This window comes from Antedon bifida, chromosome 2 (genome assembly GCF_963402885.1).
Source record: "Antedon bifida chromosome 2, ecAntBifi1.1, whole genome shotgun sequence".
Lineage (NCBI taxonomy): Eukaryota > Metazoa > Echinodermata > Crinoidea > Comatulida > Antedonidae > Antedon > Antedon bifida.
In genome coordinates, this window is record NC_136227.1 from 21,367,083 (window position 1) to 21,383,901 (window position 16,819).

Here is a 16,819-nt window from a genome sequence, read left to right on the forward strand (position 1 = left end):
TTCAGAGCATTCTCTACTTCTACGGAGCGCAATTTATGCCTTCCGAAATACAAATAGTACTCGGTAACTGGTCGAGTGGACCAAATTTAGCACCGGTGGAGCACAGTGATATAAAATAGAAATAAGTCACTAATTTTAATATCTTTTCGTATGTTAAATACACTGTGCTCAAGTGGACCCAATTTGGCGCCAGTGGAGCACAGTGATATAAAATAGAAATAAGTCACTGAATGTTAATATATTTTCGTATTTTAATACACTGTGCTCAAGTGGACTCAATTTGGCGTCAGTGGAGCACAGTGATATAAAATAGAAATAATTAGTCACTGAATGTTATCTTTTCGTATGTTAATACACTGTGCTCAAGTGGACCCAGTTTGGAGCCAGTGGAGCACAGTGATACCGTATAAAATAGAAACAAGTCACTGAATTTTAATATCTTTTCGTATGTTAATACATTGTGCTCAAGTGGACCCAATTTGGCGTCAGTGGAGCACAGTGATAAAATAGAAATAATTAGTCACTGAATGTTAATATCTTCTCGTATGTTAATACACTGTGCTCAAGTGGACCCAGTTTGGAGCCAGTGGAGCACAGTGATACCGTATAAAATAGAAACAAGTCACTGCATTTTAATATCTTTTCGTACGTTAATACACTGTGCTCAAGTGGACCCAATTTGGCGTCAGTGGAGCACAGTGATATAAAATAGAAATAATTAGTCACTGAATGTTAATATCTTTTCGTATGTTAATACACTGTGCTCAAGTGGACCCAGTTTTGAGCCAGTGAGCACAGTGATACCGGATAAAATAGAAATAATTAGTCACTGCATTTTAATATCTTTTCGTACGTTAATACACTGTGCTCAAATGGACCCAATTGGCGCCAGTGAGCACAGTAATAATGAAATAGAAATAAGTCACTGAATTTTTATAAATATCTTTTCGTATGTTAATACATTGTGCTCAAGTGGACCCAATTTGGCACCAGTGGAGCACAGTGATATAAAATAGAAATAAGTCACTGAATTTAAATATCTTTTCGTATGTTAATACACTGTGTTCAAGTGGAACCAATTTGGCGCCAGGGGAGCACAGTGATATAAAATAGAAACAAGTCACTGAATTTTAATATCTTTAAGAGTAACTCAAAATACAAATAGATTGCTTCTTGGAATTTTAGATCCAGAGGGAGTAAATTCAATTCAATTCAATAAACTTTATTGTCAAACTCATGAATGGCTTGAAACTTTGGCTGAAAGTACACACATTAAAATTGTCTAAAAGCATTGTCGCACAAACAGTAAAAAAGCACACAAAAACACATAAAACAGAGAACAAGAGTAGCTCTTCGATCTCGTCATCGTCTTATTCGTAGACAATATGTGTGTAGTGATCCTAATGAAGTTTGGCATATAGATGGATATGACAAATTGAAACAATTTGGTTTTGCTGTGCATGGTGCTAGATGGATTTTCTCGCAAAGTGCTGTGGTTGCAAGTAGGCATGAGCAATAATAACCCAAAATTCATTGCTGGATTTTACTTGAGGTTAGTGAAGACTACAAGGAGTACCGAGTGCAGTGTGAGCTGACCGTGGAACCGAGAATAGTTTGGTAAGGGATTTGCAACTTGTTTTATGGAACGGACCATGATGATGGGTTATCCGGATTGCGTAGCTTTCGATATGGCAGATCTGTACCAAACCAAAGGGTCGAGGGTTTGGTCACAACTCCGCAGAATGACCGTACAATATTGGATCAATTTCTTAAAAGATATTGCAGACATGGGACGTTTTGATAATAGTAACGTAGTACATTTGGAATGCATTAGGTTTTATTTTACTAGAATAATTCAAAGCGAATTAGATAAGGCAGTCGATTTGTGGAACAATCACAGTATTCGTAGTCAACGAAATGCTGACTGTCCAGCAGGTAGCATACCATGTAGGCTGTAGGCTACGAAATTCCACAAGCATCTGGAAACACAGATAAATTAAAACCATTGCTATTTGGTGATGACGAAATAAACGAAGTCGAGGATCGACATTGTGAGCAATATCCACAGTGGTTGTAGTACTCAATTCATAGAAATATTAAGAGAAGTCTTCACAGACTTTCTTATGTCTACAACAGCAGAGGAAGCACTTGATTTGTACAATACAATTTTAGATATTCTTGATGAGTAGGCCTAAATAAAAAGTCAAATACATTGACAAATCAACACTATAATAGTTTTTTAATTGATCAACATATGCATATGTGCACACATAGTTAACTGAATTTCTAGATTTACAGGGGCGCAGCCAGCAAAGAATTAAAAGGGGGTCAACCAATATGTGAGTATTTTGCGAGCGAAGCGAGCAACCATGGGCTGGGGGCCAGGGGGCAGCCAAGGGCCCCCGGTTGGGGTCCAGGGGGCTTCGCCCCTGAAGCTTTGGCGGTCTAGGGCAATCTAGATCATTTTAATCGGTTTACGCACACACAAATATGACAATGTTAACACTAATAAACTGAAACAAAGAAAAAAAAAACAACTCTCATTTTCATTACAAAACATTTTTATATTCCAGGCTGCCACAGACAAACACTTTTTTTCTTGCTTGTTTGTTGATTTGTGTAGAGAGGCTGTAAACTCAGAGGAGGAATTATTTGAATTCCTCCCTTTTCACCAATACAAAAGTTGCATGAAATGAACATAGAGATGCAAAAGTTTGAAAAAAGAAATTAGAATGATAGCATGGAGTGATATTATTAAATGAGAACCATACGGTTAGAGTTCATACACTGTGCAAGTCCAAGAAGCTATCTTGGCTCCGGTGTATGTGAGACGCTTATCATACCCAGTACATACAATATTTTGTTTAAAAATATACCTATTTTGTTCGAATGTATAGTATAGGTGATAGCTTATACATAATTGTAATAACAAACTTCTAAATTATTATCATACATTTTACGTTAGTTACTATAACGGCGCTCTAGACATCGCGTGATGCCTAACATAAGTTTGGAACATTCTTCTTGGCTTGGTGAGACAGAATTCGCGAATGACATTATCTGTATTAATGTTCATGTTAAAGTGTATGTTCATGAGGCACAATCCCGAAAGCTGCTCATAAGACATGTGATTTCGCAAACAGGTTTTCGTTCTCCATAAAGTCAAAAAACTCCGCTCAGCTTCAGCAGACGTTACGGGCATAGGCCTACGCGATTAGAAGAAGTGCACGCACATTCGGGAACACATCTGGATCCGGTAATTTTACACAGTCGCTTCCATCACTGAAGCTCGGAATGAAGATGTTCGTGTCTTTGCAGATCATCGTACCAAATTCAAGTTCCTTGAAGACTTCTTCAACATTACACTTCACGATAGACTCGGGTGCTACGCCAAATATTTTAAAGCATGGCCCTGTTATCGGCAGAAAAACGGGTTTTTAACTCGGTTTGTAAATGATCAAGAAGTTGATTTGGTAATACTGCTCGGTAGTAATCTTCCACAGTATCTCCAGGATGATTTGATCTGTATTGTTGTCTCGTGTTTTTATTTATTTTTTCTATAAAAAAAAGGCGGGGGGGGGGTCCAGGACCCCCGTGACCCCCCACTGGCTGCGCCCCTGATTTATAAAAAGAACAATTAACGAGTTTACCTAAAAGTCAGTAATAATGAACTGAAAGATATTTTGGAAATTGTTAATTGTAAAAAGCCTAAAACAGAAATTGGTTGTGTTGTAGTGTCTTTACTTATGAATCTCAGATCATTGTGAGAAGAAATGTCTGGTGTTAAGGTATGTAGGCCTAATGGTTCTGAGACATCTCGTAGAATTTAATAGAAAAAAGAATAATTGTTAAGGTTGGCACTCTTGCCCCTACCGGCATAATGTACAATTTAGATCTTCTAAACATTAATTTTGCTAGAGACATTGATATATTAACAATTATTCACACTTGAAGTTTTTGTCTTTGTTTTAAATTTCTTACTTTAGGCTATACGCAACCATTTCTGAATCGAATGCGTTCGATAATCATAAGAGTAACGAAACGAACGCGTTCATCCGTGTCTATTTTGTGACCACCGAGGAGAGGTATATTCAGAGCGTCATTCTGACGACTGGAGCATTCTCTACTTCCCTACGGAGCGCCATTTATGCCTTTATTAACTTCAATAATAGAAATAATACTACGGTAACTGCTCAAGTGGACCCAGTTTATATAAAATAGAAATAAAGTCACTAAATTATAATATCTTTTCGTATGTTAAAACACCGTGCTCAAGTGGACACAATTTGGCACCAGGGGAGCACAGTGATATATAAAATAAAAATAAAGTCACTTAAGATTCAATATTTTCGTATTAATACACTGTGCTCAAGGGGACCAAATTTGGCGCCAGTGGAGCACAGTGATATAAAATAGAAATAAAGTCACTTAATTTTAATATCTTTTAGTATGTTAATACACTGTGCTCAAGTGGACCTCATTTGAAGTCACTTAAGTTTCAATATCTTTTCGTATGTTAATACAATGTGCTCAAGTGGACACAATTTGGCACCAGTGGAGCACAGTGATATAAAATAGAAATAAGTCACTGATGTTAATATCTTTTCGTATGTTAATACACTGTGCCCGAGTGGACCCAATTAAGTTTCAATATATTTTCGTATGTTAATACATTGTGCTCCAGTAGATCCAATTTGGCGCCAGTGGTGGAGCACAGCGAAATAGTCACATACAAAAACATCCAGAAAAAATTCTTCTGGAATTCAAGAATATTTCAAACTTGGTATATATGTTCAATGTCGGTTACTCCATCCGTAATGCAAAAGAAAAATTTGTTTCAAGCCATATCAGTGATTTTAATTACTTGCGTTTGTCTAAGATAAATACTTATTTAGTTTCCCCGGAAAGTGCACCTATCGATTCATTGAAATATCAAATTAAATATTAAGTCTCCAGTACTAGCCCACCATGGTTGAAGCAGAGCTAATAATGAAAATAGAGCCCAGAATTGCACTTATACTTATACTTATTATACTATACATAATCACCTATGATATTTATGATATTTGTTAAAAATTCAACTATCCAGATGCGACTTCAAAATTTTAGGTGGAGTTTTCTACTTTAAAAACTCGACTTCGTATATACCTAAGGCCTAGCCCGGCGGCGGAATTAGTCTAAGCTTCGAAATCGGTCTGGAAATCGGCATCTTTGCAAATGTTCTATATTTGATCTTATTTCACTCTCCATTAACCCCATACAAAAATCATCGGAGACAAACTATCTGTTTAAAACGTGTTTATTCTGGGACACACCAACTACCGTAAACGTTTATTCATAACACATTACAATACAATATCTTGCATGAATTGGACATTTCACTACCAATGTAGCAACATTGATTAGCAAAATCAAAATTCAACAGTGAGGCGTGTTGACCGCGAATTACTAACAATACCATCTTTCCCACTACACCTGCACAAACTCATTTGCATAACAACGAACGGCATATCAAACTACGGTGAGACATACATATACACGTAACGAAGATAATTAATTTCTTTTTTACATTAAAATTGAGGGCGCTAAACATAAAGTTTACGAGATTAAATACATGTAGCGAAAGCCAAAAAAAAAAGAGTAAAAAATGTGCTCTCCCTGCCTCAGCACTAAGCCCTGCCACAGCCTTGGGGTCGTTTCCACCACATCATCACCAAATGCATTGCTAGTGCCTTCTCAAGATGTGTGGTGGAAAGGGGGACGTATAATTCTGTGAACCCCAAACACAGTTGGTCGCATACCTTTAACTCTATTCCACCGACCAGCGTGGGAATCGAACCCACGACATACGTGTTGTCAACACGACGCTCAGTCGCCTGAGCTAACTGGTCATTTTGGTTTTAACAAGGTTAATATGATATTTATGACGTAATGATGAATTACGTAATACACGTATAAATAGACTATTATCAACTGTTCGGTCGTGTACTACTGTATGGCGTAACGTGTAATGCTCAGGTTTGAGTGCTCTCAGTATTGGGTTCGAACCTCAGTCTACGGATATTTTTTTTTTTTTAATTGAAAATAAATATTGTTTTTGAAAGTGAGATATTTTGAGGGTTGTAAATGTCAGGCCTAAACAAGTGGACCTTTTTTAAAATCAGAAACAAAGTTGCATGGCATTATTTTTCATTGATTTATCATTCATTTCATATAAATAGACTATTATCAGCTCTTCAGCAATGTACTGATGTGTGGCGTAACGGGTAATGCTCAGGGTTTGAGTGCTCTCAGCATTGGGTTCGAACCTCTACGGATATTTGTATTTTATTTTATTTTTTTTAATTCAAAATAAATATTGTTTTTGAAAATGAGATATTTTGAGGGTTGTAAATGTCAGGCCTAAACAAGTGGACCTTTTTTAAAATCAGAAACAAAATTGCATGGCATTATTTTTCATTAAATAGACTGCCATAAAGCCTCGAAAAATGATGTTATTTATTATGTTAATTGATAACGCAGGTATAAAGAAAGGTATATAAGATTATAAAAGAAAGAAAATTAACGTTAACATGTATAAAAATTAATTAAAGATAAAAACGCATTTTAAGTTGTATTTATTTTCAAGCAAAAGTAATAATTAAAAAGATAAAAATTGTTAAAAAGAGAAAAATATTTTGTTAATTGATAATGTATGTACCAAGAATATAAGTATAATTTATATATATGATTATAAAAGAAATGAAATGCATTGATGATGACATGTATAAAACATAGAAAATAACTATGGTGAATAATCCAGATTGCATATCTTATCAATCAATATTATCAATTGCATAAATATATATCTGTTTTTTATATGATGTTTGTTTGAAATAAAAGTGGGATGATCCCCCATAAAAGAAAAAAAATAAAGCCTCGAAAAGAAGCCCAGTGCTCCTTCATTTTTAGTACTCATGGGTGGGCTTCTTTTCCACCTTGAGTTCTTTTCGAGAGCTGCTGGGTTCCCGCCCGGAAAATGTTTTATTTACATGATTTGAACAATCTTCTAATGTAAAGATTAACAGCATCAACATTTAACAGTGTGGCGTGTTGACCGCGAATGACTAACATATTATGTTCCCCATAATACACGTGCACAAACTCATTTGCAGTGGTGGCGCCAGGATTTTTCTGGCGTGGGGGCTGACGTCCCCGACGCGGGGGCTATGCGAGCGGAGCGAGCATCACGTGGCTGGGGGCCAGGGGGCCGCCAAGGGCCCCCGGTGGGGGTCCAGGGGGCGAAGCCCCCTCAAGCAACGGCGTTTTAGCGTAACTCAAGGCCGTTTTAATCGGATTTAGGGGAGGAAAGTTTTGTCATTTCTTTATGGTAGATGCAAATAAAATTATGTGCAAATCAATTATTTCATTTGGATTTCCGACGAACTTTTCCGAAAAATGTTAAAAATGAAGCGAAAGTAAATAAATATGCCTATTCATCACATGCATAAATATATACATAGTGAAAAGGCTTATTTTTGTGGTCTTGTATTATCGTATAATTGTATATTTATTACTCTATGTTTTAAGAGAAATCGTGTAAAATTAGGTACAAATCGGTTAATCCCCTCGTCTGTACACGTGATGAGCGTGGTATAGACACACCTTCATGCAATGGAGTGTACCTGTCATTTTCGGAATCAGAGGTTATGACATACAGGACATTAAAAAGAGAAGAAACAAAAGTGTAAAATAATATCAAACTAATTTATTTCAAACCGTTTTCTCAAAGAGAAATTCTACATTTTGGGAATTTTGCCTTAAATCTGTCAACCACGGTGTTGAGGTCAAGTTTGCTTCCTCGGTCACGATGTATTCCAAGCATCATGAGGCTGTCCAAACGAGAATTTGCCATTGTCGAACGCAAATCATTTTTTATTAGTCTCATTGAACTAAAATTGCGTTCACATTCGGCAGATGAAACAGGCAAAGCACACGCCACTAAACTGATACGCTCCAACTCAAAAAAAGCTTCCTTCAAATCTTCTAGATATGCGTGTAGCTGGAGAAGAGATCGAGGTTGCTGTTCTGTTGATTTACGTCCCAATAGATGTTTGAACGTAACTAATTCACTTTTAAGAACATCGGTATCTGCTTTAAAAAGTTGAGCAAATTCCATAAGTGGAGCTGGTTCAAGAAACGTATTAGATGTTGGACACAACGATGAGATTCCTTTCATTATTGAGATGTTTTTTTCACTGAACCTTCTGTTAAGTTCACCATCTATTTTATCAATGACTTCGAATACATTCTGGACGAAAACATCGAATCCATCAGTAGCACTCCGTTCAATATTACTTTCAACATAGTATGCACGCAGAGCAGTCGGTGGTGCAACTTTCCGTTTTGGTCTCGTTGTTTCAGGCAAACACAACCTGTCTGCAATCGTTTCTGCGGCGTCCCAGAATTCCTGACAGCGTTCTCTTGTCCGACAGTAATTCATTTCATCTTTTAGCGTACCAATGAGGTCAACAGCGTGTGTCAAGTCATTTGATGGTGTTTGAAGAACATCAGATGCAAACTTAGCTTTCGATAAAACGTGTCTTAGTACAGACAGGTATCGTAAGAACCGACGATCTATCTGCAGCAAATAACCGGTTGCTTCAGTAATACGACTGGAATTACTGTCGTTATCGATGACATCATTAAGAACCTCGATTACTATTTCTATTCGGTTCCAAAGAGCGTTAAACTGCTTTGCCTGACATGACCAGCGTGTTTCTGACACTCTACCAATTTCTATTTGCTTTAAGCCATACTTATCTTGCGTCTTTTCCCACCTAACATGTACTGTACTGGAACTAAGGAATGAGTGAAGCTGCTTAAATAACGCTACCATGTCAGAAATGCCCTTAACTGATTTTGAGACGTCAACAATTACTAGGTTTAATCTGTGGCAGAAACAATGAACATAATATGCCATATCCGCTCCTGTTTTCTGTGGTAGTTTACGCTGAACTCCATTTAAATGTCCAGAAACAACAGAGGCACCGTCATAGCCCTGCCCGATACAATTCTTCATATTGGCTTCAACTGACATCAGTTTATCAATGATGGTGTCTGATAACCCATCAGCATCCAGGCTTTGTGCTTCAGCGACACCAATAAACTCTTCATGTATTGCATTTTTGAAACAATATCGAACAGCGACAACCACTTGCTCTTTCTTAGATGTATCCTTTGATTCATCAGAGAGGACGGAGAAAAAGCAGGCTTCGTGTAGCTCGTTCTGTATTTGTTCAAGAATCATGTCCTTCATTATTTCTAAAAGGGCGTTCTGAATACTGTAATGTGTATACTTGGCATTTCCCGGCCCAGAACCAATCTTTTCTGCAATTACATCATCGTGTTTTGCAACTAATGATAGTACAGCAAGGAAGTTTCCACATGAAGGACCGAAGTTTAGGTTCTTGACATCTATGTCGCGTATTCGGTAAGATCTTCCTGTCTCACGTTGTGCGATCTTACGCTGGGCCGTTAACAATAAGATCTCCGATAATGTACGCAGGTAGTGCCTATTATCCTTGATGAGTTTTGCAGAAGCATCACTGTGGAGCTCCGATATGGATTTTAGTTTTCCCGACTTGATGGCATTATAATGTGCACATGCATCGACACTTTCAGCATGTGGAGAACTACACTGATGTTGCAATAGCTTGTTGGATCTTATATTTCCATAACACTTTTTCCAGTTACAATATCCCTTATCAACTAAAAAAGTGGACTTGCTTATTTTGTCTGCACCAAAATGTCGGCATTTAAAACAGTATACTGTGTCTTCATATTGAGAGTATTCAATCCGAGGATATTTGTCATATAAAGAGGAATTAAATGCTCTAAATTGCTTTCCAATTAGATGGGAGGGAAAAGATATATTTCGAGGTTGGACTGGCTGACTGTTTTTCGAAAACGACAAGTCACTTGGGCCCAAACGTACACTCACAGCCGTTTGTTTTTCCCCCGTCACTGGTAGCTTTACTTCATCAGTCACTGTGTAAGAAAATATAAATCAAAACAACACCTTCATAAACGTAACACTTTTACGGTTGTTTGACCGTCATTTATGGATTGACCAACAATATTGACAAATTAAAATTAAATACCGTTTTTACATATTTAAATATATAGTTTTTTGTATGTGTTTGCATGTATAACATTGAAATACGAATTTCAATTACTGTATTTGACAATAAATTTGATTATGTTCATCGGTTCTCTATAATCTCATCCAATCAACACACTCAATGGTACATTGCGGTATGTTTGATATTGCATTGAGAGTTGCATATATCATGACGTCACATTTGATAATTAACATTCAACCTTTATTGATGTGAGTATGACTATGTTGTTACAATGTTAAGGGTCTTATAATAGTTCACCTAAAATCCCAGCTGGATCTGGATCTGCCTCATTATTTTCAGTATCTGAATATTATTCTTCAAAATCAAAACCTGCTTCTGCTTCTATACTACTGTCGTCGGCGGAACTATTACTTTCAAGAGATTTAGGTTTCTCCATTTCATTTTGAACCATCTCTTCAAAATCTATATTATTAAATTAAAATTGACAACTTAAGCTTGACTTATATTAGTGTCGTATCAATCAAACTAAAATCACGTGTTTTTAATAAGAAAATAAACAATAATTATTTTATTATTAGGCCTAAGTAATAATAGATTCATGAGTATACTGTCATCATCATCACTCGGTTGCGTTTCAATCACTTCGCTGACTATCAAAGCCTCATGATCTGCTTTATGTCTTTTCGACGAGGAAGCACAAGAACTAAAAAATGCATCCATAGTTCGTTGTTTTTTTTCTGACTCTTCGACAATTATTGCCACTGGTGCAATGCGACCGGATTCATAAACATCCTTATGCTTCGATTTCGTATGCCTAGAAGCATAATCGTTCTGGAAAATATCATTGCACAAAGTGCAGCGCACATTAAACCTATTCGCTTTCGCCATTTTACATCAACGGGACAGAGCGTCTAGTAACTAGTTCTGAAGCTATTACAGTGCGTCGTCTGATAAACTGTGGGGTGAGTGACCGCATGTGCGCGTTTCTTCTCAGCTGCTGATTGATCCTCCTATACGTCGGCTAAAGTTAATACTTACCATTGTGGTCCCTGGATGGAACATCACGCGTAAACCGCAATGGGCTGGACCCAATGTTAAACGATTCGTTCAAAGGGACACCGCCAGAGAAGCGCGTACCTATTGTTTACTTAAATCGCTGGCAATAATGCATGCATATAAAGTGTAATAATAGCCCTCCGACGTACTCACAGTCAAAATAAACGTCGCGGTTTTTTAGGCGCTGAAGCTAAAAATGATTTTTACTGTACATTATATTCCCCGACGAAAGGTACTCGCGTTCCCCGACGGGGGGGCTAGGCTCCCCGACGAGGGGGCTAGAGCCCCCGTAGCCCCCCCGCTGGCGCCACCACTGATTTGCATAACAACCACGACGGAATACCAACTGCTTAAAATAGAGCTGCAAGGTCCTCGAAAATGACATCTATTATTTTTTCAAACAACATGCATAAGAATCTTCAGTACCCCACCATACTTAGGGCTGAGCAAAGACAATTTTGAAAAATAGAGCTACATAGATTCCCGCCCGAAAAATGGCACTTTACATGATTTGAAATTATGTGAAACAAACTATATAAGACTCACCAGGACAATAGAGCTTGTCCCCGGAAAGTGCACATATTCATTGAAATATAAAATTAAATATTAAGTCTCCAGTAGGCCTACTAGCCCACCATGTTTGGGGCAGAGCTAATAATGAAAATAGAGCTCAGAATTGCACTTTTACTTATACTTATTACTATACATAATCACCTATGATATTTATGATATTTGTTAAAAATTCAACTATCCAGATGCGACTTCAAAATTTAAGGTGGAGTTTTCTACTTTAAAAACTCGACTTCGTATATGCCTAAGGCCTAGCCCGGCGGCGGAATTAGTCTAAGCTTTGAAATCGGTCTGGAAATCGGCATCTTTGCAAATGTTCTATATTTGATCTTATTTCACTCTCCATTAACCTCATACAAAAATCATCGGAGACAAACTATCTATTTAAAACATGTTTATTCTGGGACGGTGCGGCCATACACACCAACTACCATAAACGTTTATTCATAACATATTGCAATACAATATCTTGCATGAATCGGACATTTCGCTACCAATGTAGCAACATTGATAACGAAATCAAAATTCAACAGTGTGGCGTGTTGACCGCGAATTACTAACAATACCATCTTTCCCACTACACCTGCACAAACTCATTTGCATAACAACGAACGGCATACCAAACTACGGTGAGACATACATTCTCTTCTAAACACGTAACGAAGATAATTAATTTCTTTTTTACATTAAAATTGAGGGCGCTAAACATAACATTTACGAGATCAAATACATGTAGCGAAAGCCAAAAAAAGAGTAAAAAATGTGCTCTCCCTGCCTCAGCACTAAGGCCCTGCCACAGCCTTGGGGTCGTTTCCACCACATCATCACCAGATGCATTGCTAGTGCCTTCTCAAGATGTGTGGTGGAAAGGGGGACGTATAATTCTGTGAACCAAAAACACAGTTGGTCGCATAACTCTATTCCACCGACCAGCGTGGGAATCGAACCCACGACATACGTGTTGTCAACACGACGCTCAGTCGCATGAGCTAACTGGTCATTTTGGTTTTAACAAGGTTAATATGATATTTATGACGTAATGATGAATTACGTAATACACGTATAAATAGACTATTATCAACTGTTCGGTCGTGTACTACTTTATGGCGTAACGGGTAATGCTCAGGTTTGGGTGCTCTCAGTATTGGGTTCGAACCTCTACGGATATTTTTTTTTTTAATTGAAAATAAATATTGTTTTTGAAAGTGAGATATTTTGAGGGTTGTAAATGTCAGGCCTAAACAAGTGATTGATTGATTCATCATTCATTTCATATAAATAGACTATTATCAGCTCTTCAGCAATGTACAGATTTGTGGCGTAACGGGTAATGCGATATGAGATATTTTAAACATATTAAACAAGTGGACCTTTTTTAAAATCAGAAACAAAATTGCATGGCATTATTTTTAAAAAAGGTCCACTTGTTTAGGTCTGACATTTACAACCCTCAAAATATCTCACTTTCAAAAACAATATTTATTTTCAATAAAAAAAAAATACAAATATCCGTAGAGGTTCGAACCCAATGCTGAGAGCCACAAATCTGTACATTGCTGAAAAGCTGATAATAGTCTATTTATATGAAATAAATGATGAATCAATGAAAAATAATGCCATGCAACTTTGTTTCTGATTTTAAAAAGGTCCACTTGTTTAGTCTTGACATTTACAACCCTCAAAATATCTTACTTTCAAAAACAATATTTATTTTCAATTAAAAAAAAATATATCCGTAGAGGTTCGAACCCAATACTGAGAGCACTCAAACCTGGGCATTACCCGTTACGCCATAAAGTAGTACACGACCGAAGAGTTGATAATAGTCTATTTATACGTGTATTACGTAATTCATCATTACGTCATAAATATCATATTAACCTTGTTAAAACCAAAATGACCAGTTAGCTCATGCGACTGAGCGTCGTGTTGACAACACGTATGTTGTGGGTTCGATTCCCACGCTGGTCGGTGGAATAGAGTTAAAGGTATGCGACCAACTGTTTTGGGGGTTCACAGAATTATACGTCCCCCTTTCCACCACACATCTTGAGAAGGCACTAGCAATGCATCTGGTGATGATGTGGTGGAAACGACCCCAAGGCTGTGGCAGGGCCTTAGTGCTGAGGCAGGGAGAGCACATTTTTTACTCTCTTTTTTTGGCTTTCGCTACATGTATTTGATCTCGTAAACTTAGTTTAGCGCCCTCAATTTTAATGTAAAAAAGAAATTAATTATCTTCGTTACATGTATGTATGTCTCACCGTAGTTTGATATGCCGTTCGTTGTTATGCAAATGAGTTTGTGCGGGTGTAGTGGGAAAGATGGTATTGTTAGTAATTCGCGGTCAACACGCCACTGTTGAATTTTGATTTCGTTAATCAATGTTGCTACATTGGTAGCGAAATGTCCGATTCATGCAAGATATTGTATTGTAATATGTTATGAATAAACGTTTATGGTAGTTGGTGTGTATGGCCGCCCCGTCCCAGAATAAACATGTTTTAAACAGATAGTTTGTCTCCGATGATTTTTGTATGGGGTTAATGGAGAGTGAAATAAGATCAAATATAGAACATTTGCAAAGATGCCGATTTCCAGACCGATTTCAAAGCTTAGACTAATTCCGCCGAAGGGCTAGGCCTTAGGCATATACGAAGTCGAGTTTTTAAAGTAGAAAACTCCACCTAAAATTCGCATCTGGATAGTTGAATTTTTAACAAATATCATAAATGTCATAGGTGATTATGTATAGTAATAAGTATAAGTGCAATTCTGGACTAGCTCTGCCCCAAACATGGTGGGCTAGTACTGGAGACTTCATATCTAATTTCATATTTCAATGAATCAATAGGTGCACTTTCTGGGGACAATAAATAAGTATTTATCTTAGACAAACGCAAGTTATTAAAATCACTGATATGGCTTGAAACAAATTTTTCTTTTGCATTACGGATGGAGTAACCGACATTGAACATATATACCAAGTTTGATATATTCTTGAATTCCAGAAGTATTTTTTCCCGATGTTTTTGTATGTGACTATTTCGCTGTGCTCCACCACTGGTGCCAAATTGGATCCACTGGAGCACAATGTATTAACATACGAAAATATATTGAAACTTAATTGGGTCCACTCGGGCACAGTGTATTAACATACGAAAAGATATTAACATTCAGTGACTTATTTCTATTTTATATCACTGTGCTCCGCTTGAGCACAGTGTATTAACATACGAAAAGATATTGAAACTTAAGTGACTTCAAATTAGGTCCACTTGAGCACAGTGTATTAACATACGAAAAGATATTGAAACTTAAAGATGTATTGTCCCCCAAAATCATGAAAAATAAAGATTTTTAAAATCGAACTTTGAATAGGCCATTTTGCAGTTTTAATGAAGTTGTTCACTTCCATAAGAAAAAAAACGGGGGAAAAAATTATTTCACCTATAAAAAGACAAAATAAACAGTTAAATTACCCAAAAACTCATTGTCTTCCAGACAATTTGACCATTTTTTTGCTTTAAATTACATTTTTCTCAGGTAAATACATTTTTTTCAGACCCAATTTTTTGTGAGAGTGAATAACTATTATGTGACATTAAAATAACATATTCAACAAAAAAATTTAAAAAAATATTTTTTTAGGGGGACAATATATCTTTAAGTGACTTCATTTCTATTTTATATCACTGTGCTCCATTGGCGCAAAATTGAGTCCCCTTGAGCACAGTGTATTAATACGAAAATATTGAATCTTAAGTGACTTTATTTTTATTTTATATCACTGTGCTCCTCTGGTGCTAAATTGTGTCCACTTGAGCACGGTGTTTTAACATACGAAAAGATATTATATTTTAGTGACTTTATTTCTATTTTATATCACTGTGCTACCCTGGTGCTAAATTGGGTCCACTTGAGCAGTTACCGTAGTATTATTTCTATTATTGAAGGCATAAATGGCGCTCCGTAGGGAAGTAGAGAATGCTCCAGTCGTCAGAATGACTTTCTGAATATACCTCTCCCGAGGAAGAATAACTTACCATTTTATTCAGCGGTCAACTGTGAGGCGCTACCGATGCATTTATTTGGTCATTTATTATTTATTTCATTCCAGACCAACAGCGAATCATCGCCACTAACAGGATGGTTAAAATCTAAATTATTAAACAAGATGACATCGAATATAGAAAAATGATATTTCAGGTTAAAAGTGATGTTAAATAATAGAATGGAAAGAAGCGATCGATATAGGTAGGCTTATCCCTTCACACCACAATGCTTTGATTTATCCCAACTGAATCAAAACCATTAATAAAATAAATTACTAAAATAAAAACGGAATCTAAGCGTTATTTCATAGACAAACACATCTAAAAATAATACATAAACTACAGGAAAACGCTATGCAAAATAAACGCGCGAGCACGCATGCAGCATGCTAATTCTTTGACACTAAAATGTCGTAACCGTAGGCCTACCAGATAGATGTTAAAATCTTTGGTCGTATTACTCTTTCAATTAAGGCTCTGTTGCCAATATTTTCAAATTCGTCAATAGTCAATAGTAAAAAATCACAATAAACAATTATAAAAAAGTCATTTAATAATTAAAAAAACTACACACAGTATATCAAATACCATTATAAGTAGTAACTAACGGTCTACCACACTGTAGATACAATAATTACCCACTGTAAAATGGAATCGACGGGCAATTTTACAAGGTACCGGTTGGTGGGCGGACACAAACTCCCTCTAGTAGACATACCGCATGACGGACAGTCTGCAGCAGCAACATGCAATTGCTCATTTTTGAGTCAAGGTTGGCCTGATTTAGTTGCCGATTTAGTTGAAGTTCGATTTATGAATTAAAATGACGCCTTTTTTTAGCTCGAACTACGACTAAAGTCTGGTTTAAGAAACGGGCGATAGAGTTGAGATACATTCTTTCAAGTGATTAACAACTGTTTATTTGATCAGGACATAAACGAATTTAATGTAGTGTTGCCTTTGATTGCTGCGCATGCGTCACCTGAAGTGATATCAGGAAATATTGTGTCTAGA

At 36.8% G+C, this 16,819-nt stretch overlaps 1 pseudogene; it reads left to right on the top strand.

Moving 5' to 3' along the window:
* The first annotated feature begins 872 nt into the window (after positions 1-872).
* Positions 873-2,189, top strand: LOC144834454 (uncharacterized; annotated as a pseudogene).
* Positions 2,190-16,819: the final 14,630 nt, after the last annotated feature.